General features: G+C 32.5%; 1 non-coding gene and 1 pseudogene across 1 annotated transcript; one reads left to right on the plus strand and one right to left on the minus strand.

The window, feature by feature from the left end:
• Positions 1-10,127: 10,127 nt before the first annotated feature.
• LOC121213305 (small nucleolar RNA R71) lies at positions 10,128-10,234 on the minus strand. Its single transcript, XR_005908688.1, has one exon. It is a non-coding gene; the product is annotated as a small nucleolar RNA R71 (small nucleolar RNA).
• A 10,964-nt stretch (positions 10,235-21,198) lies between these two features.
• On the plus strand, positions 21,199-23,960 carry LOC107904396 (pentatricopeptide repeat-containing protein At5g40410, mitochondrial-like; annotated as a pseudogene).
• Positions 23,961-26,095: the final 2,135 nt, after the last annotated feature.

A 26,095-nucleotide genomic window follows, 5' to 3' on the forward strand; every position in this document is an offset into this window, starting at 1 on the left:
ACAACCAAAAAGCTAATATTTGCATCTATTTTTCTTTGAATGCAAAAACCACATAATGACAAATATATAAAGTATATAATGTAATCCTTGAATTTTTTTATTAATCAATCTATTCAAAATGATTATAGGTTTACAAACAAATATACTACACTCAGTGCATCAGATCCAACAAGGCCTAGCTAGAAAAGAAAAGTACTCTTTTATCTTTTGTGTGTTATGAATCCAATATGGTTGTTGTTTCACATAATGATTGGTGGATTAATTCTAGTTCTACAATCCATGTTTCAAACACTATGCAAGGTTTTTTCAATCTAAAGAAACTAATGGGAATTGACCGCAACATTTATTTAGGAGATAAGATGCCATCACATGCAGAAGGCATTGAAACATATCAATTATAATTAAGTACTAGTTTTATTTTAAATTTAGAATGGACGTTTTATATTTCTATTTTTTCAAGAAATTTAATTTCAATTTCAAGACTTGTACCATTTGGATATACTTTCAACTTTCTAAATGGTTCTTTTAATTTAATAAAGGATAACATTGTTGTTGGTTTTGGTGCAATGCTTGATGGTTTGTTCAAAAGTCTTTTACCTGATGATGTTCTATAAAGTTTAATGACTTTATATACTGGTGTTCGTAATAAAAAATGTCATTATGGATTAAAACTCACATCTTTTATGGTAAAAAAGATTAAGACATATCTCCATTGAGGTAATCAAATGTCTGGTAAATGAATGGGTTTTTGAAATCCTTTACTGATTTTAATACTTGTGTAGGTTGCATTATGGAAAAACATACTAACAAGAATAAGAAAGATGTTGAAAGGAGTTATAAAATTTTATAAATTATACAAATATGGATATCAACAGTTAGAAGTATCTTATTACCTTTATTGGTGATCACTCACAATAAATGTGTCCCTACTTGCTTCCTTATAAAAGTGAGACATTAAATGTTTTTTAGATATACAAAGCAAAAGAAGAGAAACAATACAGAAAGCAAATTAAGGTTGTGAGATCAGATAAAGGTGGTAAATATTTTAGTAGGTACACTTGTATAGGAGAAGCATGAGACCATTTGTTTCCTTTCTTAAAAAGCAAAGTGTTGTGGTTCAATACACCTTGCTTGGCACACTATTATAGAATAATGTTGTTGAACAAATAAATAGAAAGTTAATAGATATGGTAAGGATATGCTTAATAACATTAAGTTATCCCATTCCTTATTGTTTGAAGCTCTTAAAACATCAATGTATATCTTAAAATGAGTTCTGACTATGATGGTTCTCAAAACACCATTTGAGAAACGAAAAAGTTAAAAATCAAGTTTAAGACATTTACATGTATGGGGTTATCCATATGAAGTAAGAGCTTATGTTCAAGAAGAGAAAAAAATAGATCCTAGGACATAAGTTTGTATTTCATTGGATATATGGAAAATTCAAAGGATACAAATTTTATTATCCCAACCATTCCAATAGGATTGTGGAATCAAGGAATGCCAAGTTTCTTGAGAATGAGTTAGTTAGCGAGAGTGCTTCCACTAGAGACCAAAGTCGGATTCGTCAAGAGGGATTCGTCAAGCAACATTGAGAGATACAAGGCTAGGGTTATTGCTAAAGGATTAACTTAGAAAGAAGTGAGTGATTATACGGAAACATTTTCTCTTATTTTCAAAAAGGATTACTTTCGTATTATCATGGCATTAGTTACCAATTTTGACTTAGATTTTCATCAAATGGACGTGAAAATAACATTCCTCAATGGGGATTTAAAGGAAAAGGTTTATATGAAACAACCTAATGGGTTCATCTCAAGTGTTGATGAGTATTTACTTTGCAAGATTAAAAGGTCTATTTACTTACTCAAGCATGCTTCCAGTTAATGGGTAAGGCCTTTTTCGGCAATCTTAACTATATTTCCTCTTCCTTTGTTAAGTAGTAGATGGCTCTATTGGTTTTGTTGTTGTAGTCGGGTTGACTATTACATGGCAGAGTGCTACAACATCTGCTCTTTGAAGGATAGGCACCAATTTAATACAACCTCTGTAATATCCCTAAAACCCCCCTTGATCGTAAGTAGTGTTACTTTGGGAAAATATGTGTTCATTTTTTAGAGTAAATAAAATGCAATTTATCAGTGTTAGAAGAAAAGGTAATTGGATATTGGACAAAGTTGAAAAGGCTGATATGTTAAGAGATATTAATTTGGGATATGGACTAAATTGTAAAAAAAAAAGAAAAGTGAAGGGAACAAATCTTAAATATTCAAACGTTGAGGGATTAAATGGAAAATATGAAAAATTTGGACAAATTTGAAATTTTTCCAATAGTGTGAATGGTGAAATTGTAAGTATTAAAAAGTATCAAGGGCAAAATGGTTAGTTTGGAAAAAGAATATTTTTGGTAAAATTACCAAAATGCCTTTGGATATGTGTATTTAATTGGAGTCCTTGGATTTACTTGACAGAGATGGAATTAGTATAGGTCATTGGATCAAAGATATTATATTTATTCATGAAGTTGTTGGCAAATAATGACCCTTAGATCTTGATGAAAATAGTGAAGAAATAATGACTATTGGATTAAAATCATGAAAGTTAAGATTTTTATTGATATTTTACATATATTATAATAAATATTTAAGATGAAAACATGAAGAAATGTCTTCATATTCCATGCCACCACCGTGTAAGAGAAAAAAAGGAAGAAATAAATTTTGTATTTTATTCATTTTAATCATTTGTCATTAAATTCCACTACTTTACCCTAAAACCTTGGGAAATTTTACCAATGAAAAAAGTGAAGCAGAGACCTTAGGGAGTTTTTTTATCATCTTGAAAGCAAGATATTAGAAGTTGGAAGTGAAGAAAGTTGAAAGGAAAGTGAAAGGAAATGATAAAGGTATGAAAGGAAGAAAGAGAAGTAAATAAGTGATGTTTTTTTTGTCAAAAAGAGGTAAATACTCTTATGAAATTTTCCTACTATGTTAGATTTTGGTGAAAATAAAGACATGAACTAATGAACTATTGATGAATATGATAAAGAGTTGAAAGGTTAAATTATATAGAAATAATATGAATTAATTGTAAACTATAAATATAAAATGTTGTAAATATCACTAAAACAGATTCTAGGCAACAACAGTATTGAAACATGAAATTTTATAAAAAAAAATATTGTAAAGTTTGAGTTAAATGTTGAACTAAACATGAAATTGAAGCTCAATGAATCTAATTTTACATAGGAGAAACAATGTAAGCAATTGAATTGTAATTAATGAGAATATTTAGTTTCGGTGAGATAGGGTCAAAATAAGTTCAGGATCTCCTATTTCAACTTTAAAAATTATTAAAAGTTCTACAAAAAAATTAGAGATTTTAGGGATTTAGTAGTGGAGAGAGATCAATTTATTTTTATATAATTTTTTTATAAAATAATTCATTTCCAAAAATCTTGTGGGTTATTTTCAAATTTTTTGGGATCATTTTTAAATTTTTTTGTGAGATAAATTCACCAATTATATTATGTATTTTTCACTTTTTCTTTTTGGGGTCAATTGATCGCACAATCTTACATTTAGCTCCGTCCATGATTATAACCATAATTTGATTCTAAAATAAATTAAAGACAATCATTGGTGATTTGATTTTATAAAAGCTTTAGTGATTTAAAAAAAAGTTTTAATTATTTTTTAATTAATAAAAAATAAGTTCAGCTATTATAATTATTTTAATACATACATTTAAAATTTTAATAAATATCATAATATAATTAAAATTATATAAAAAATAAACCCTATTAAAAGTTTTTTTTACCAAATTCTAGTAAAATTTAAAGTTGGAGTTTTAGGCGAGATACTATAATCTATGTATCCATTTTTCTAAGAAAAAAAATAGCTAGGGGTGCATATGATCCATGTCTAGTTAATTTTCATAAGTAAAAAGAAATTCAATGTAAGACATTCTAGTAGACTGTTTCTGTTTTGGTAGTAACAAAGTACAATTGAAATACAGACATTTCCGACAAAGATCATTTGGATTTTTTTTTTTGTCTATAACACATAAGAGAGTTATGAAAATCAACCCCATACCAATAAGTGTTAATTATGCGTGAAAAGTGTGGTAAGAAAGTGTTGGGAAATAATAAAGTTGAAATTTTTAGTATTTTCATTATTAAAAAAAATTATTTTTTTGAAGGTTATTATGTAATCTTTAAACATGATAGAGAAAAGTTAAAAATTATTTAAATTATATAATATTTAAATAATTTAATATAATGATACATGAAATATAAATTTTAAATATCTTTTAATTAATTAATATAAATTATTTATAAAATTTATCATACTAAAAATATGTTAAAAACTTAAATATAATTTTTTTTTGCGAAAATGAGAAGAAACAACAGCTACACAATAATCATACGTTACCTCCCTATGCCATCCAAATCCTCATGTACAGCAAACAACACCTCAGTCGGTGGTTGCTACAACCCCCAATATCCAATCAGCTGGTGGAGAGCCTGTGCAGCCAAAGCATCGATTTCCTTTTCGGTAAACATGTTGCACCTTCACCTCTCATTGTCATCGTAGCAACCGTAACACTGCCCGAACAATTGCTCATCTTAGTTTTGTTTGTCGGAGATCCCCCCCCCAATACCTATATGATAGCTTTGCTATCTAGTTCAAGGATAACTCTCCAAGCCCCCATTTCCCATGCAAGTACCAACCCATCATGCACCCCCCCATACATCTGCTTCAAGGATTGAGCACAAACCAATATTACGCATAAACCTAGCTAGCCAATGACCCTGGTGATCTTGAACAACACCTTTGGTTGTCACACCATCTGAATGCAAACTCCGAGCACTATCTGTATTCATCTTTACCCCGCCCGCACTCGACTTGGACCAAGCAATGACCTGAGGTTCTTTCAGCACCAGTTGTTGTTCAATAGCACAAAGCTCCAAAATTGAGCTACCATTTCTAGCACTAAGTTTGCGTGCTTGCTCAACTATACATCCCCCAATATCGGAGCCCGAATTGAAAACTGCGATGTTACATCACTTCCATAAACACTAGCATAGCATTCCAAAAAACTGTCCCGCCTGATCGAATTTTTCATAAATCGGCTTGGCTCAGTGAGATCAGCGTGCATCTTCACCAAATGGCAAACTTAGGCCATGTTTGGTTAAATGTAATGCCATAACCATAAACAAGTATTTGGTTCAATGGAATGCCTTATTACGGGCTTATTCCATTACGGGTCTATGCAATGAAATGGTCTAATTTCTATTCCGTTTCCTCACCACCAGTTACTGATTCGATGCTTAAGGAGGCCATCACCATAAAAACGCTCCCGACTTTACCCCTACCCACTTTCTCACCTCCAAAAAGCTATCACATAGCCAGATAGTCACTCATTTACTTCTTTCGACTCCGGCTATAACACTCTCCATCTTAATCACAATGTCCTTTAGGTAAACATTTTCTCCCTCTATTCTTTTCATTTTCCTCTTTTCCAATTTTTTCCCTCTTTCTGCTTTCTTTTTTCTTTCTCTTAATTTTTCTTTTCCTCTCTTCCATTTCTTTCTCTTGATCTATAAAGTTCCATCGATTGTTGGAAAGAGTAAGAGAGGAAAATTAAATCAAAATTCTAATTCCTAATTTTATTTGAAAAACCATTTAAATCTCGGTTTCATTTTCTTATCTACTAATTATTTTGATCTATTTCTGTTTTAGATAAAAATGATTATTAGCAATAAATGACAACAATGAAGAACTGTGAAAGACTCGCCAATTTAGCTTTAATAGGTTTACTTTTCTTTTTATTATTATTTATTATTGGTTCATTTTAGTTTATTATTTAAACTTGTTTTGTTTTTAACATTTTTTTGGATAATTTATGTTCAATTTCATTATTCAGTTGTTGAATTTAGTTGAATAGGAGAATAGAGGACTCAATTAGCTACTTAGCTATAGTGGATGGGTTTTATTAGCAAAGAAAAGAAGAGAACTGAAGGGATAAAAGTGATTTGGGTTGAAATTTGACTTCCTTTTAACCCTGATATCTAGAATGTGTAATTTTGGGTAGAAATGTGATAGCTTTTTTGTTTTATGGTATGAATGATCAATTCTTTCTTTATGAAATGATGGATTATGTTTGTAAAATTTAGAGAAATTACATTTAATTGGTCTCTAAATCATTATTGATTTCAAGGGAAAAAAAACTTAAAAAGAATGTAAATTTAGTCTTTGGTTGGTTGTTGCTTTGGACATAAAGCCTAATAAATTTGAAGAATTAAGAAGCAGCAAATATAAGAAGAAAAAAAGGGTAGATAGATATGATAGAGAAGATTCTTGAAGCAGTAGAAAACACTGATGCAAGGTTGGAGGCAATGAGTTTGGTAATTGGTGGTTGTAATTTTTTCTTCTACTCTTTCATTTCATCATCAAGTCTTAACTTTGTAATTGGGTTCTAGCTTTACCATTCACCAAAACAAGTTAAGCTATAGTCAACTACCACCTTTACTTGATTATACATACAGTTTTGCTACCTTGCCCTTCTTTACGTTTCTTGTGTCACGTAGTAAACCAAAAAAATGTCACCTTTTCTTTCTTTGTCTCCCTCTACCGCACTACTGCTAGCTGTTGGAGTTGTCGACAATTACAACTAGGTACTCTTCTCTTTACTAATATATCTATTGTAACTAGCTTCTCTTATTGTTCTTTTCTTTATGTGATATCAATGTGTTTATTTTTGTGGTTTTACTTTTACAGCAACACATCAATTTTGTTTTGAAATCCCATTCTACAAAACCAAATATTGTTTTCTATATAGAAAATTGTCAAATAAAGAGAAGGAAACATTATGCTAGGTTTCTTATCTTCTTTGTACTTTCCAATTTCCAATTTGTTTCACCCAATTTTCTGGATCTGCATCCCTTGATTTCTTAAAAATAATTCAAATGCCATATAGATATGGTTGAATTCTCTTAATTTGATGTGTGTTGATATTTTATAATTTCCAGTGCTTCAAAGTGCTTATATATTTGTTTGTATGTATGTATAGTTTGGTAAGACTTGGGAAGGCCTAAATGTGCTGGAAAAACTGTGTAAAAAAAGTAGTTGGAATATTTGAAGTCTTGAGAATTTAGATATGAAGAAAGCTTGTTCCATTCAGGGACCAGTTTGAGAGGAATTCTCCTTTTCCACTACGTCTTCTCCATTCAAAACTTTTCATTCCTTGACTATTGTTAAGGTCATGCCTCTACTATTGACATTATATATTTATGTTATCAGATGAAGATTGATTTTCAATTCAGTGAGTGCATTCTCTTGGCATCAATGGTATAATATGTGTATGTATCTGTTGAGTTGGACCTTGCAAATCAAGTATTGCAGCACCAAGGCATCTTATTCTTTTTCCTTGAGATAGGCAATGTAACAGCTCGATGTAGACCCTAATCAGAATGGTGGTTTCGGGACCACGAATCAAAGTCAAAAAATATTTTTAAATTATTTTACATGTTTATTTTGTGTGAATTTATATCTGTGAAATTTTCGTGATTTAATTTTGTCGTTTAGGTGTCCGTTTAGATAGAAGGACTTAATCTTGTAAATTAAAAACTTGATAGTTTAAAGCATGAGGGCCAAATTGTTAGTGGCTTTCTAAGTTGGGACATTTATGTTGTAAATATCCTATTAATAAGTAAGTGAGATGGCATAAGATAAATGTTACATGGTTTTTATATTATATTAGTAAAGGTATATAAGTAAATTAAATATAAAATTATTATATGTTATATTATAATATAAAACATAAAATAAACAAAGTCATTTAAGTGTTCATATTCTTGGTAGCCGAAACTAAACAAAATAAAAAGAAAAGAAAGCAAGCTAGGGTTCGGTCAATATTCAAGCTCATTCAAGGTTCGTTTTTGTTCGGTTTTTGATAATTTCTACGTTTTTGAGATCGTTGCTTCGAGTACTACAAAACCCAAGCTTTAATTTTTGATTTTGATGAATATTTTGAGCTGTGCCATTTGATAAATCGTAATTTATACATATTTTTATCCCATGCTTGCACATTTATGGATGGTTTCTCCTTAGAATTGGTGAATTCGATGCTCCTAATCCTTTAATTTCATGTATTATACTTAGGTAAGCATAGGAGATTAAAAAGAGCGAGAAACGAGCCAAAAATGGAAAAAATAGACCACGTGAGAAATCAACACAGCCTGGACTTTCTCACACGGGCATGTCACGCGACCGTGTCCCTTGGTAGGATTGAAGCATGATTTACACGGGTATAATACACGCCCGTGCCTATTCAATAGCCTTGGCCACAAGCTGGAGTAATTGCACACGGGCGTGTCCTTACTGAGCCCAAGTATAACCCTATTCGGAAAAAGGCCAATTTTGGCAGCTCTGAGGCATCCTAAAGCCTTTTTAAACACTTGATGAGGCACTTAGAAGAGGGGTTACAGAGTAGGAAGCAAGGAATTACTCAAGGAAAGCCGATTGATCCATCTCAGAAGCAAGATTCGTCATCAAGGTTGAAGATCTCCCTTCAAGTTCCTTCAGGATTTTTGGGTTTTCTTATGTTTTGTTATCTTTATGCTTTTGAGATGTTTTCTTTCATAATTATGAACTAAACCCCCTAAATACCTAAAGAGAATGAAACCTAAGACGGATCTTATTATTTTTTTCTGAATTGTATGATAAATATTTAACTTGTTCTTAATTATGTATTCTTAATTCTTGTTATGATATTTCAGGATTTTGATTCAAGTTAAGCTCTTATTCAGAGGAGAAATAGACCTTGTCTAAGAGTAAATTTGTCATAATTAAGCGGAGTTGATTGCACGCCAAGAGATAGGGTGATAAGATTTTGCTAGATTAGGGTGAAACCTAATAAGGGAATCCATAGATCGAGTTAAAGCAATTCTAGGATGTTAATTAGAAAGAGATTTCAATTATTCAACCTAGGGTTAGACATTATTTGCCTCGAGAGAGATAATAATATAACTTAGGGATTTCTACAGATCAAGTCAAATGAATAAATCGCCTGATTCAGAGTCAAATAACAAGTGAAGTCTAGGTGGATTTTTCCTTAGGTATTGTCTTAATCAATCGAATTTTCCCAAAAGTATTTTCTCAAATTTTCTTTCTGTGCATTCTTAGTTAATAATTAGTTTAGATAACCAAACCTCTTAATTTTTAGGCTAGATAATAAAAAGAAAGTAAATAATAGTACTTGTAGTTCCTTTGGGTTCGACAATCCGGTCTTGCAAAACTATACTACTGTTCGATAGGTACACTTGCCTCAATCGTGATAATAAGTTAGTCTCAAGAACGATTCATTCATAAATCTTTAAAACCTGTCACGAATATCACGTATCAAGTTTTTGGCGCCATTGCCGGGGAACTAGAATGTTAAGAACACTCGATTTTTATTACTTTAGCCATTTTACTTTTATTGCAATTTAAACTTTTATTTTCTTTTCTAAATTCTTCATTTATTTTCTTCTGACAGGTTTTTCTAGTTTATGACCAAAAGAAACCCGCCAGGACCATTACTGTTTGATAGTGAGCTCTATCGGATAGTTCACAAAAATTGAAGAGAAATAAAATGAAGCTTAGGATACACAGGAAGATCAAGAGGATGATACTTCAACCACAATCGAGGAGATGGCTGAAAACCAAGAAAATCCGTTACCTCCTGCGATTACTGTTAATCAGAATCCTGCTTCGCGCACTATGTATGATTATGCTAAACCTTCTTTAACAGGAACGGAATTGAGCATAGTTAGACCTACTGTAGCTGCAAATACTTTTGAACTGAAACCTAACACAATTCAAATGATACAGCAATTTGTTCAGTTTGATGGTTTGTAGGACGAAGATCCCAACACTCACTGGGAAAATTTCTTGGAATTTTGCGACACTTTTAAAATAAATGGCATTTCTGATGACACCATTCACCTTCGGTTATTCCCTTTTTCATTGAAAAACAAAGCTAAACTATGGTTGAATTCGTTACCAAGGGGGTCAATCACTACTTGGGAACAAATGACCGAAAAGTTTTTATTAAAATATTTTTCGTCGGCTAAAACGGCTAAATTACGTAATGATATCTCGTCTTTTGTGCAGATGGATTTAGAAACACTCTATGATGCATAGGAGAGATACAAAGACCTCTTGAGAAGATGCCCTCACCATGGGTTACCACTCTGGCTACAAGTCCAAACGTTTCACAATGGCCTGAACCCTTCGACTCGGTAGATGGTTGACGCAGCTGCTGGCGGAACCATCAATAATAAGACACCTAAAGATGCCTATGAATTTATAGAAGAGATGTCACTGAATAACTATCAGTGGCAAGTCATGAGGACAAAGCCAACGAAAACAGCCGGCGTTTATAACGTCGATTCAGTCACTATGCTCTTTAATCAGGTAGAACTCTTGAATAAGAAAATTGATGGTTTTCTTAGTGGAGGTGGATCAAGCAATTCAGAATACCCATCTTATGGCCACAACATAGAGAACGAGCAGTTAAATTATATGGGTAACAATCCTTGATCTCAAAACAATCCTTATAGCAATACTTCCAATGCAGGTTGGAGGAACCAACCAAATTTTTCATGGGGAGGCCAAGGGAATCAGAGACCACCACCTCTAAGCTCCCAACAACCACCTTACCAACAAGAGAAAAAGTCGAACCTTGAGGAGATGCTAACAAAATTCATCTCAATGTCAGAAACTCATTTTTAGAATACCGAGATAGCACTCAAAAATCAACAAGCATTAATCCAAGGGCTCGAAACCTAGATTGGACAGCTCGCCAAGTTGATTTTCGAAAGGCCATAAGGTAGCCTGCCAAGCAACACTAAATCTAACCCAAGGGAGCAACTCAACACGATTACCATTCAATATGAGAAAGGGTTAGTTGAAATATTAAGGCCAAAAACGGTGGTAAGAAAATGTAAGAATGAGGTAGGCCAAGATGACCCAAAACCGATGAGTACAGAATATAAACCTCATGTGCCATACCCTAATGCGACAAGAAAAGACCGACCAGATGAACAATTTGGTAAATTCCTTAAACTTTTAAAGAAACTACATATTAACTTACCGTTTATTGAAGCCCTTTTGCAGATGCTAAACGCAGCTACGTTTTTAAAGGAGCTTTTGACAAATAAACGAAAGTTGGATAAGGCGTCGCATGTGGAGTTGAATGCAGTTTGCTCAGCCATATTATAGAATAAGCTACCCAAAAAATTGAAGGATCCAGGGAGTTTTACGATTCCTTATTTAATTGGTAGTTCAGATGTTCACGCATTGGCTGACTTAAGGGCAAGCATTAGTGTTATGCCTTATAAAATGTTTAAACAGCTAGGTCTTGGGAAACTCAAACAAATTAGGATGAGCATTCAATTGGATGATAAAACCATTAGATTTCCTAGGGGTATCATTGAAGATGTTCTTGTTAAGATCGATAAATTTATATACCTAGTAGACTTTGTTGTTTTAGACATGGAAGAGGATAGTAACGTACCTTTAATTTTAGGATACCCTTTTTAGCGACTGCTAGAACTATTATTGATGTTGGTACAGGTGAACTCACACTTCGTGTGGGAGATGAAACAATCACCCTTCAAGCTCGTAATTCGAGTAACACATCAAAAATTGAAGGTGGTTGTATAAATCATTCTACTAGTACTGATCACGTGGTGAAACCTCCTGTGCAGGAAACAGTTACAAAGAACGTATATGAGTCATGTGCAAACAACAACAAGGGACCTATTTATGAAGAACGGAGGCTACAAATTGATGAGCTAGATGAATGGTAGACACAAAAATCGAGAACACTCGATAAGTCAAAACCGAGCTAGGACGAGCTCAATACCTCACCAAATCAACTAAAGGTTAGAGACAAAGTACTACTAGATGCAACAGATCCTCACATTACCATTTCTGAACCTAATGAAGAAATTCCTCTTACGATACTCAGTATTTTCCCATATGGTACAGTCGAGGTAAATCATCCCAAATTCGGCACATTTAAGGTAAACAATACTTGTCTTAAACCTTATGTTGATAAATTTTATAGCAGGGATGAGGAGTATAAACACCTCGCTCCACCTTGACCATGCAAAAGTGAGGTAAGTCGAGCTTAGACTATGAATAAGCGCTTCTCGGGAGGCAACCCGAGCATTAACAGAGTTAATTTCTTTAAAATTTTAGTTTTTAACATCTAACATACTAACCAAATCATGGAACACAGACTTTCTAAAGACCACACGGCCAGACACACGGGCGTGCATTAGGCCATGTGAAAATAGGGCAAGATTTTTTCCCCAACACGGGATACGATACGTTGTCACGGCCATGCGACATGGCCGTGGGTGAAACTGCCAAAACAACCTCGAGACCGTGGTTGAAACTGAGAATGTAACACGGGCGTACAACACGCCCGTGCCATCCACCCGTGGTCTACACTGTCAAACTAACACGGGCGTGGGCTACCATACACGGGCGTGGGAGAAGCGAACGAACCACCACCACCTCGTGAACCAACGGGCGATGATGATGTTTAAAAACTTTTTATTTATTATTTATTATTTTCACTTTTATCTTTATTTATCTTATTTAAGTACTTTTTATATCATTTTCCTTTATTATTATTTTAATTTTAGTTTTTATAATTTTTATTGAATAATTTATAGTTTCGACTATTTCATTACGAGTAATTATTCTTTTTTATATTTCCTAAAAAGTTTCTGATTCTATCACAGTTATAAAGAGCTCCAAAGCTCATCATCGTATAGGAACTAAAAACTCAACTGGCAAAGGTTCTCCACGACTGTCATGTCCTGCTCGACCACAACCATATCTACCACCAGATATAATATTCTTTTGGCGCAAGACTTATAGACTAATGAACCTTTACCACCACCAGAGTATCCTCCTCCACTCTCATCATTGCCTTGGCCGATTATTCTCCATAACTCCAAATCAAGGAGTTCATTCATCATTCAAGAAGTTTCACTTCTCTCCCTATCTTATGATTATTTATCTATATTTTTCAATATATCTATCTTTGTACATTGAGGGAAATGTACATCTTAAGTGTGGGGAGGTCTTTCATATCATCATTAGAAATCCCTGAATTTTGTCTTATTCTCACGTGAATCACTCATATCACTATTAGAATGAACTTTAATTAATTTATGATTTTTATTGATATGTCTTGAATTAAAACATAGACATTTATGCATTGATTGTTTAAACTTTAAGACATTAGGGAATCAAGCATGATAAGTTGATTTTTGAAGAATTATAAATTTTAGGTTGTTTCCCTAAGCTTAGGTATTATCTTGAGTTGAAATTCACAAGTTTGAGCATCAAAAAGCCATAATTTTTGTGAGATCTTGAGCCTTTAGAGCATATTTTATTCCCTTCATGCTCACTTTCATTATGAGTGCGTCAGTTTTGATTTGTTATTCTAAAACTTGCTTGATTATGCATGTCAAGATGATAAAGGCACTTAGGTTTAATCCACTCACTCCAAAAAAGCCTACCTTCATAATTAACCCTTAGTGAACCCCTTTGAACCTAACAAGCCATTAATTGATTCACCCTTAATATTAACCCATAACCCATTATTGTTGAAATCCCCTAATTTGATCCCTATTTTTTTGTTGATATTTGATTTGAACTAATTGCTTAGCTATGTTTTGCTCTTCTAAATATTTGACTTGATCTTAAAAAAACGAATGTACTTCAATACATATTAGTTGTAATGCGTCGTTTTTGAGCTTGAATGTTAATTCCATATTCTGAAAAGAAGCTCATTTGTATTCAATTGATGACTAGTTATTTTTCTAGCTAAGTGATTTTTCAATTCAATCTCGATTCTAACCTTTTCTTTCAGCTTATGACCATACTCCCTAACCAAAGTCACGTTACAATCCTCTAAAAGGCCTTTTTGATTGATGTATCAGCTCAATATATAGTGGTGGAGATTTGATTTTCAAGCAAGCCTATGGTAATAACTTTTCATATTGACTAATGAGTGCTTTTATTGATGTCCTTAAACACCTTGAGTGATTTGAGTGAATCTTTAGTAAGGATGTTAAACTCTGTGATATTTTGATCAAAGGTAATCACTTAGATGATGGAGACACCTATGTTTTCGTGATAAAATGCTCAACTTGGAATGTTTGAAATTCTGATGTACTTTTAGTTGACTTTTCAATGTATGAATACTTACGGATTATTTTGAGATACTATTGATAGGGATTATAAATTGAGAAGAATTTATTTTGATTATGAGTTGAGGATTTTTACTTGAGGATAAGCAAATGCTTAAGTATGGGGGTATTTGATAAACCGTAATTTATACATATTTTTATCCTATGCTTAGCACATTTATGGATGGTTTCTCCTTAGAATTGGTGAATTCGATGCTCCTAATCATTTAATTTCATGTTTTATACTTCGGTGAGCATAGGAGAGTAAAAAGAGCGAGAAACGAGTCGAAAACAAAGAAAATAGACCCACGTGGGAAATCAACACGGCCTGGACTTTCTCACACGAGCGTGTTACATGATCGTATCCCTTTGCACGATTGAAGCACGACTTACATGGGTATACTACACGCCCGTGCCTGTTCAATAGCCTTGGCCACGGGCTGGAGTAATCGCACACGGGCGTGTCCCTACTGAGCCCAAGTATAACCCTATTCGGAAAAAGCCAATTTTTGGGGCTTTGAGGCATCCTAAAGCCTATTTAAACACCCGATGAGGCACTTAGAAGGTGGACACAGAGTAAGAAGCAAGGAATCACTCAAGGAAAGCCGATTGATCCATCTCAGAATCCGAATTCATCATCAAGACTGAAGATCTCCCTTCAAGTTCGTTCAGAAGTTTTAGGTTTTCTTATGTTTTTTATCTTTATATTTTTGAGATGTTTTCTTTCATAAGTATGAACTAAACCCTCTAAATACCTAAGGGGAATGAAACCTAAGACAGATCTTATTATTATTTTCTGAATTGTATGATAAATATTTGACTTGTTCTTAATTATGTGTTCTTAATTCTTGTTTTGATATTCCAGGATATTGATTCAAGTTAAGCTCTTATTTAGAGGAGGAATAGACCCCGTCTAAGAGTAAATTTGTCATAATTAAGCGGAGTTGATTGCACGCCTAAAGATAGGGTGATAAGATTTTACCGGATTAGGACGAAACCTAATAAGAGAATCCATAGATCGAGTTAATGCAATTCTAGGGTGTTAATTAGAAAGAGATTTCAATTATTCAATCTAGGGTTAGACGTTATTAGTCTCGAGAGAGATAATAATATAACTTAGGGATTTCTATAGATCAAGTCAAATGAATAAATTGTCTGATTCAGAGTCAAATAACAAGTGAAGTCTAGGTGGATTTTTCCTTAGGTATTGTCTTAATCAATCGAATTTTCCCAAAAGTATTTTCCAAAATTTTCTTTCTGTGCATTCTTAGTTAATAATTAGTTTAGATAACCAAACCTCTTAATTTTTAGGCTAGATAATAAAAAAAGTAAATACTAGTACTCGTAGTTCCTTTGGGTTCGACAATCCGGTCTTATTGAACTATACTACTGTTCGATAGGTAAACTTGCCTCAATTGTGATAATAAGTTAGTCTCAATAACGATTCATTCATAAATCTTTAAAACCTATCACGAATATCACGTATCATCATTGTTGATATTTTGTGATTTTTGTTGTTTGATGATGAAAAATGGAAGATATGTTTTAGATTAGCATATTTTGTATTGGAGTTTTTGATGATTTTAAGTAATTAGGACTTAATTGAAAAATAATAATTTGAGGGACTAAAATGTGAAATTGATAAAATATATGGACTCGTATAGGCATGGGTACCACTTAGCCTAACATGGGTATTTGGAAATTTTGTGTATTTTGTGTTTTGTGCAATAGGGACTAAATTATGAAAAATTGTAAATGTCAGGGGTAAAATGGTAATTTTCCTATTTATGTGTTTTTGGACTAAATCGAATAAAAATATGTTTGAATGAGCTTAATTTGAATATTTTTAGATCAAGAACCAAAGAAATCGGATTTGGATCGGGGAACAACGAAAGTTGTCGACTAGCTGCCCGATTCCGTTTTGTATCGTCCGAGGTAAGTTTATAAGCAAATAGACGTGTTTATTGATAATTTAATGCTATATTTACATGCTGTTATGAAAAGTTAAGATTAAAGCATGCTATGGCCGAATGTATTTGAATATGGTTACTATACTTCCGAGTTCGATTTGACCGAGATACGACGTCCGAAAGCCCCGTATGAACCTTAGGAATAGCTAGGATACATATGTCATGACATAGGATTCTGATATATGTGTGCGAGTAAGTCCATGGCATCAATTTGTGATTTCGATATGTGTTTGCGAGTAAGAACCTGTCTAGGATAGTGGCATCGATATGTAGCTACATGTAAGACCACGTCTGAGACGTTGGCATTGTACGATTTATGTGATTATCTGAGTGTCCTATCCAATTCCGAGATTCACCGGGCAAAGGTAAATCGTGTACGAATTGTATAATACGAGCTAATGATCATTTATGAGTTAACTTGATAATTACTTGAGATTAGGTAAGAAAGTACTATGTATATGTGCCGTAAAATCATGTACAATGCAAATAAAGAATCCATGTGTATTTGATATGTGTATTCGGCTTGTGAATGAATAGTTTGTGTAGTATTGAAATGATACTTAGTATGTATTTATATATAATTTGAGTATTCGACAACCTAGATATTAGTTATACATGAGATGTCATTTGATGATTCTGATGTTGTATAAATGAGTAAATGGATGTGTGGTTTATTATGACTATTAGGTTGGAAGTTGATTTATAAGTGTTAAATGGTCATATGTGCATTCGGCTTAGGTGGATTATAGTCTATGAAAAAAAGACATCATGTATAGAATTTATAAGTTTGAGGTCAAGCATAAAAATGTTAACGTATTTTATTTGGTTAACATGAGTCAATTATGATAATGAGTTGTTAATTTTCTTTTGACTTACTAAGCTTTGATAGCTTACTTTGTGTATTATGTTTACTCTGTTTTATAGATTTTGAAGTCAAGCTACAAGCTCGGGAACTGTCAGCCAAGCTCATCACACTATCTACAGCTTCGGTATTTAGATAATCAAACTCGTATTATGGCATGTATATGCTGGAACATACTTTTGAGATATTGATTTTGGTTATGTATTTAAGCCATGCAAAAATGGGTTGCTATTTATGTTTAGATTTGGTTTTATGTGTACTTGGTTACAAAGTTTAGCAAGCTTGGTATTGATAACTTGGTTATGCTTTACTGTGCTTGAAATTCGTTAGTTTAAAGTGTCTAGTATTATGCATGAATGACTTGTGGTAAGAGTTTTATGCATTGGAAATGCCTTAACTTCATGTTCGAAATTTTAGTCATTTTGCTTATGGATTATGTATATCTTAGTTATTAAGCTATGTACCAAGATGCATAGTAAATGTGGTAGTTAATATATGATAGAATTGGTAAATAATTTTAATTATACTTGAGTATAATTTGGTTAAGGTTATGCATGAGTATAAATGCTTATAAGTTCGGTATTTAATTATTATTATCATGTGATATATTCTGGAATTTAATTGATGAATCAACTATTGCTTATATATATATCTAGGTATTTGATATACCGGTTATGGTATTAATATACGTACATGCTTATAGGTAATTTAGTTGATTTGGCTATGGTATTTATGTATATGTAAGAGTATTTTCAGCTTGTTAGATATATGGTATGGCGTATGGCAAATTACACAAATTTGATGTATTGAAAATACCTTATATGACCGAATAGGTAATTAAATTATTGGTTGTGTATATGTATTTCTATTCATGGTAAATTGGCAAGTGAAATGGGTGTACTTTTAGTTGTTATGTGCTTAAGGTGATGAGATAAAATAACTAGGTATATGGTTTGGTTTGGTTATTGAGCATACAGGTCAGATACTTTGAAATGTCTTTGATGTTCGAAATGATTAAACACAAAAAAATTAATTAGTGAAATAAATATGTGATATTGAAGGCTGTAAGATAGATGTTTGGTATTATATATGAACTGAGATATGTTTTGTTTTAATTTTGTATGTACTTAAAATTTTATTATATATGACTTTGAGTTTTCAATGATTTTATATTATGATTTAAACTACGTGTTAAATGATTAAACAGAATTATGTTTTAGTTATGTGAATATAACATACGTGTATATGTGAACATCCTAAATTTTGTGTCTTGTTCGGTAATACCTCGTAACTCCATTCCGGCGACGGATACGGGTTAGGGGTGTTACAGGCAACATACACTTAAATGATATATGACTAGTTTATCATTTCTAAGGGGTTGTTCCCTGTATATCACTATAGCTTGGATATTGAAAACCTCTTCTTTAATTTCTGGGGATATATATGATGTGAGAGGGCCGAAAAAGGTTTTTGTTGTTAATGTAGGACATTGTTTTGAATGTTATTTTGCTTTTTTGTCTTGTTGATATCGGTCCATGAAGACTTAACAATAAATCATTGAGAACCTTAATTTTAGTATTAGAATTTTCTTTCCTTTTTGCATTTTTTATTGGTTAATAGATTTTTTTTCCCTCTTGATTCTGGAAATTGCCAAATTGGAATAAATTTGGTTGGTCTACTTTTTTAATGATTTTTGGAGTGTATTTTCTTATGTAAGAAAGAGTTTGTTTTTCCTTAAAACTCCATGTAGGACAAAAAAAAAACTGGAGATTAGTTAGGTGTGGGTTGCATTTAGCTTGCTCCTCTTATTTATTTTCTTTATTGTTTCCAATACATATTATCTTACATCCCTGTCCAACATATTTATATAAGTAGCTGCAAATTGCTCATGGTTGTAATTTTTAATCTTTTATGCATATTTTCAATGTTGAATTCATTGTCCTCTATTAAAAGTTATGTGAATCCCTTTTTCTCTTAGAACTTTTGACTAAGTACATTACATACATTTCAAATAGGTTTCTTTTGCAAAACCTCAAGACTCTATTGCTAGAGCCGATAGTGGATCACAGGCATCTAATGCTCCACAATTGGGATCCAAAACTGTTTCCAAAGGTTTAAATTCATCACTATGCTTCTAATGAGCAATTCTTTTTTTTTATTCTTTAACATTTTTCATAGTGGCATGTGCATTTGAGTGTTTGGGGTTGGAGCAATGAATGGATTTGAGCAATAGAGATAAGAATGGGGTTTGATCTTCACGAAGTGAGAGTCAGGAGACTGAGAATAGGTTTTTTATTTTTTAATGAACTTTTTTTTATTTGTTTGTGATATATTATATTGGGAAATTCTTTATTTGTTAGAAGAAATGAGGAGAAGCCAAATCTTAAGCCTTTAGGGGTTATATCATTTTGTATAATTTGTTTAATCCTTTCCTTTAAAGCAATCATTAATGCAAAGTTGTCTCATTAACATGATATTTTTCAATTCTATAATGTAGACAAATAAGCATTTTTGTTTCTTTTATCGTAAAAAGAAAAATAAAAAGATGCACTTTTTCTTTTCAATGCTTTGTGACTTTTTTTTTAATATAAGTTTTGTGTTTAATACAATTCATTAATTTTAGATTATAGCACAGTAAAAAGTTTTATATAAAAATTATGTAAATAACAAATGAAACTTTAGTTGAAATCATAAAATTGAGATAACTTGAGAAGCAATAGATTCAAATAATAGTGTATTATTTTAAAATGTAGTAAATAAAAAATATTTTAATATAATTTAATATAAAAATAAAAAAATCTTTTAATATAAAATTAATTATATTAAGAATGTTATTAAATTATGTTTAATAATAATTATATTAAAATATGATTAAATTATTTATTTTTATTTTTATTAGATTGTCTTTAATAATAATCTTATTAAAATTTAAAAACAATAATCTCTATCTAAAAATAATTCTACTAAGGGTACTATAGTCATTTTAGTTTTTTTCCTTATGCTATTCTAGATATATTCCATTCAACCGAACACAAGAAAATTATAACAGTTCTATTCCATTACATTCAACTAAACAATTAAATTAATGATTATACTCTATTCGATTGCAGTTTTATTCCATTACAATCTTATTTCATTCTAGTAAACCAAACATACCGTTAAGAACTCAATAAATTTCTCAGGTTTGATAAGTTGTTGCCAAACAATAACTACCGGAAACAGAACCCCAAGACATGGTTGGGAGACTCAACTTGATAGCCACACACCCCACAATGGCCATCCATTGTCATATATCGACGAAGACGTACCTCATTTGTCAATAAGCGATCCTGAAGAAACAACCAAAGAAAAACTTTTACACATTTAAGGCAATGTATATGCGACACCTCAACATCACATGCATGCCAATGCTATTCGAGGGCGCCAAATGCTCATAAGCCGACTTTGTGGTGAAACGAAAATGCGTTCCCCATCGCTACCCCGGAAATCCTCCACGTCACACCCACCTGGAGGTTGCTTACCAGCTATCCATCCAATTATCTCCTTAGGCAGCAAGGCTCGGAGACGAATTCCAGTCCCACTCCCTATTGCTACAAGTGAAAGGCACCAATGAAACAAACCCCAAAGGTACAGCCTGAGGGTTCAGACAATGCTCGACAAGCAGGCCCCACTCTGGTAACCAACAATCAGCCAGAAATCAATTGTTAAACCATTGCCAACATTCCAAACCAGGCTAGCTCGTACATCATCCCAAACTTTACTTATACCCTTCCATAATCGAGAACAGTTTGTGGCGTGCAAAGGACGAGACCCCTTCCAACGCTATTTTGCTCGGAGAACTTGAATCCATAATTGATTCATTCGATCGATCGATCAAATTGAAGCTAACTTTTATCAATAATTTAATATAATAAAATATAAAATTTAATTTAATTTAAATTTATATGCTTTTTAAATAAACAATATAAATAAAAGTATTTTTGATAATTACCACTTTTAAATATATAAACCAAGAAACAAAAGCACTTAAATGCTAAATTTTTGTGCTTGGACCCGGTTGACCCAAAAGCAGGGTGTTATTATTTTGTTGTGTGGTGGACAAAGGAATTTGCAAAAAAGCTGCGGACATCAACCTCTTATTTACTAGTATCAGGGTTATAACAGAGTTGGAAAAGCATGGAGTCATGAGCTTAATAATAATGCCCCTTCCCTCTTTAAATATCACAGCGATGTCCCATATCTACTCTCATGATTCGCACAGACACAAACCCACCCATCTGAACTACCTCCTCAACGCCACCGCCCAAACTAAATGCCTCAAACATGCAACTCAAATCCACTCCCAAATCATCACCAACAGCTTCATTTCCCTCCCTTTTCTCTTCAACAACCTCCTCACCTTGTACTCCAAGTGTGGCCGCCCCTCTCTCTCCCTACTCCTTTTCTCGACTGCCCATAAACTAACCAGAACCGTTGTCTCTTGGACCTCTCTCATCTCCCTACTTTCCCATCTCCCCGCACCCTTTCAGGCCTTGTCCTGTTTCAACCAGATGCGGACCGCTGGTGTATGCCCTAATCACTTCACCTTCTCCGCTGTTTTGCCAGCTTGCGCTAGTACTTCCATTCTCGTTCACGGGCAGCAGATGCATTGCTTGATTTCCAAGCACGGGTACGAGGGTTATGTGTTTGTTGGCAGCGCGTTGGTGGATATGTACGCTAAATGCCACGATATGGGCCTGGCAGAGAAGGTGTTTGTCGCTTTGCCTGAAAGGAACATTGTTTCTTGGAATTCCATGATCGTTGGCTGCTTGTTAAACACCTTCCATGTCAAGGCCCTTTTTCTGTTTAAGGAGGTTATAAGGGAGGATCTTTTTAGTCCTAATCAAGTGAGTTTCTCGACCGTGTTAAGCGCGTCCGCTAATATTGGGGCTCTGGAATTTGGAAAACAAGTGCATGGGATAGTTGTTAAACAAGGTTTACTTACATTGCCTTATGTGAAGAATTCGCTTATGGACATGTACTTTAAATGCGGTTTGTTTGATGAAGGTGCTCTGTTGTTTAATTCTCTAGGTATAGAGAATAGAGATGTTATTGCATGGAACGTCATGTCGATGGGTTGTGTTTACAATGAAAACTTTGAAGAAGCTTGCAACTATTTATGGGTCATGAAAAGGGCAGGTATAACGCCAGATGAGGCGTCATACTCGACAGCCCTTCATGCATCTGCCCATCTTGCTGCACTGGATCAAGGGACTTTAATCCATAATCAGACTATAAAATCAGGGTTTTCAACGAATTCATGCATTGCCACTTCGTTGATCACAATGTATGCAAAATGTGGGAGCTTAGATGACGCTTGTCGGGTGTTTGAAGAAATTGACAATCCTAACGTTGTTTGTTGGACGGCACTGATTGCTGCTTGCCAACAACATGGCAATGGAAACCACGTAATTAAGTTGTTTGAAAAAATGCTTGCAGATGGCTTAAAACCTCACTACATTACTTTTGTTTGTGTAATATCAGCTTGTAGTCATACAGGACGTGTTGAAGAAGGGCATGCTTACTTCAATTCTATGGAAAAGGTGCATGGTATAATCCTGGACATGAACACTATGCCTGCATGGTTGACTTACTAGGTCGTTCAGGTCAGCTAGATGAAGCTAGGAAGTTTATAGCACAAATGCCGATCAAACCTAACGCATCTGTTTGGGGAGCTCTGCTTGGTGCTTGTGCAAAATACGGTAATCTTGAAATAGGAAGTGAAGTTGCAGGGAGACTCTTTGAGTTGGAGCCCGATAACCCAGGTAACTATATTCTCCTTGCCAACATGTATGCACATAAAGGAAAGTTAAGGGAAGCCGATCATGTAAGAAGATTGATGGGTATAAATAGGGTTAGGAAAGAACCAGGATGTAGCTGGATTGATGTTAAGAATAAGAGCATTGTGTTTACAGTGCATGGTAAATTGCATGTTAGAACGGATGAAATTTATGAGATGTTGAAAAAAGTGAAGGAGTTGGTGACGAATAAAGGATATGTGCCTCAAACGCAGTTCGCTGTTAATAGTGCTGAAGAGTTGAAGGAGGAGAGCTTGTGGTATCATAGTGAGAAAATAGCACTTGCATTTGGGTTGCTAGCACTCCCTGCTGGGGCTCCAATTAGGATAAAGAAAAATCTAAGGACATGTGGTGATTGTCATACAGTTATGAAGTTTGCTTCTGAAATTTGGAAGAGAGAGATTATTGTAAGGGATTTAAATCGGTTTCACCATTTCAGGAATGGTTTATGTTCCTGCAGAGACTATTGGTGATTGGCCTCCTTGAATAAGGTTTGTAGTTACCTTTCAACATTATTGTCAGTTTAGTCATTGTTATTGTTATCTTTGAGCGACAAGACATAGTGGGCTAATCCTTGCCATGTCGAAGATCGACACAAACTGTTCTTCCAACCATGTCAAGCTCAAACGCCAATACGTGTAAGGTGTTCAGTTTCGCCAATTCTTATCCACATGCCAATGGGGAGCAGAATTGTTAAGGCAGGAACAGTATGGAATTGCATAGCAACAGAAACTTCTTCTCATGGGAACTGGCAGATTTTGATGGAGGAAGCCAAATACCTTGACTAGAAGGTGATCCAGATGACATTAATTAAATGGTCCGAATATCTGAATGCCCCATTCTTCCTAGGAACTATTGTATCCTTTCAAGCTATGTACAATGAATATATAAACCACAAAAATACCAAATACTGACGGGTTAAGTAACAAACAGTTGACCAAATGCCCGCTTGGTACAAGATTTTAATATTTTAATTTTTTTATTCTTTTCTAATTAAATTTAACAACAAAATATAATTATTATATTAAGTTATTGAATCTAATTAATAATTTAAAATTTATATTTGCATAAAATTTACATTTCCATAAAAATTTATTTATATGTATATTATATATATTTATTAAAACGCTAAAAATTAGACATGATATATTTAAATTATAATATGATAAATTAAAGTAATAGTTTCATAAAATATAATTAAAATATATTAACATGAAATTTAAATATAATTCAATATATAAATAAAATTTAAAAAATTTAAATCTTTATATCAATAGAGAAAAAAATATAACTTTTCTCTATCTTCTTTTTTTTTTCTTTTGGCTGTATTTGAACGTGAATTATTTAAAATAAGAATTAAATAATATTTCATAATGAAATGATATTAATTAATTTTATATACTATTAAATTAGACTTAGTTTTACATATAAATATATATTTTCAATTAGCTATTATAAAGTTGCTTATATTTGTAAAAATACACATTTTAATTAATTAATAGGGTATATACATTTTCACAGTTATTGTAAGAATTTGGTTTTTAGTGGTGTCGGAAAATATAATTTCAAAACCCCATATTTATAAACCAAGTCTGTAAATATAAAATAAAAATATTTACAAATTTAATATAAAAATATTATAAATATTGGTTAAATAATTTAGAAAAAAATAGTTAATTAAAGTTCAGGAATTAAATTGTAAAAGTTCAATCGCTAGTGAGTTTTAATTAAGAAAAAGGTTACTAACTTAAATAGCAATTATCCAAAGGACTAAAATGGTTATTTAACTATTATTTAACATAACTTAGTGGATAATGATGATAATTTCCATTAAGTTAATATTATAATTATATATATAATTGTCTTAATTATAATTAAATATCTATAATTGTCTTAATTAAGTTAATTTGTAATGATCTAACTTTCAGTGGTATCGAAAAATACGGTTTCGAAACTTTATTTTCGTAAATTGAGCCCGTAAATATAAAATAGGAATATTTACGGAGTTAAAATAAAAATATATTGAAGTAAATATTTACGGAGTTAAAATAAAAACATATTGAAGTACGGTCGAGTAATGTCACCGATAAAATAATTAATTAAGGATCAGGGACTAAATTGTAAAAATACAATCACTATAGAGTTTTAATTAAAAAAGACTTGAGGATTTATATGATAATTGACAAAAAGACCAAAATGGTTATTAAACCATTTTAAATCATAGGATAGTGGATGATGATGTTATTTTCCATTAATTAAATTAATAATAATTAAGGTACAATAAATAAAAGATTAAGTTAATTAACTAAAGTTAATTAAGATTAATTATGGTATAAATAGGGAGAGATAGTGGAAAATGCTATCATCTTCCTCCCTTTTTTCCATCCACCATTGAAAAGGTTGAAGAAAACTTCAAAAAATTTCTAGCATTTGGACATTTGTTAGGCATTTAAATTTAGTCATTTTTCTTATAATTTTTATAGATTTATGATCATGGGAGCTTGATTTAGCTAGCTCAAGTATCAATTTGATCAACTGTTAAAGTTTCAGTAGGTTGCCATTGTTGATAAATTGATGAATTAGGCTTGAAATTGATAGATATTGAGCTTAGATTATGAAAAGGACTAGATTGTAAAGTTAATCTAGCTTGTTTGTTAACTTTGTTACATTAGGGACCAAATTGAATAATGTAAAACTTATCATGAAATTATGTTAGAAATATAAATTATAATGTCCTTAATGAAAGTAAGTGAAATCAAATTTTAATCCGAAGTTAGGAATCGAAAGTAATGCTTATCCCGAGTTTAAGGACTAAATTGAATAAAATGTAAAATATGGGAGAAATCGAAAAATGGACTTATTTAGGATCATGAATCTCATGACAATATTTGATACTTTTTAGTATTGATTTGATATATAAAATATTTTTATGCATCAAGAATTGGATTAAAGTGGAGCTAATAGGGGAAAAGCCAAAATTGTGGATTAGTCCTTGAAGAATCTACTCGTTTTGTGTTTCGAATAGGTAAGTTCATGTGACGCTCTATATCTGACCCAATCGTTAGGTTTGGGTACCAAATGTCACAATCAACCCGAGATACTCAACAACAATTTTGTATTGATAAGATAGGTTTCTTATTTACACATAACTTCACTCTAGTCT

The sequence above is a fragment of the Gossypium hirsutum genome, chromosome A13, assembly GCF_007990345.1.
Source record: "Gossypium hirsutum isolate 1008001.06 chromosome A13, Gossypium_hirsutum_v2.1, whole genome shotgun sequence".
NCBI classification, from domain to species: domain Eukaryota; kingdom Viridiplantae; phylum Streptophyta; class Magnoliopsida; order Malvales; family Malvaceae; genus Gossypium; species Gossypium hirsutum.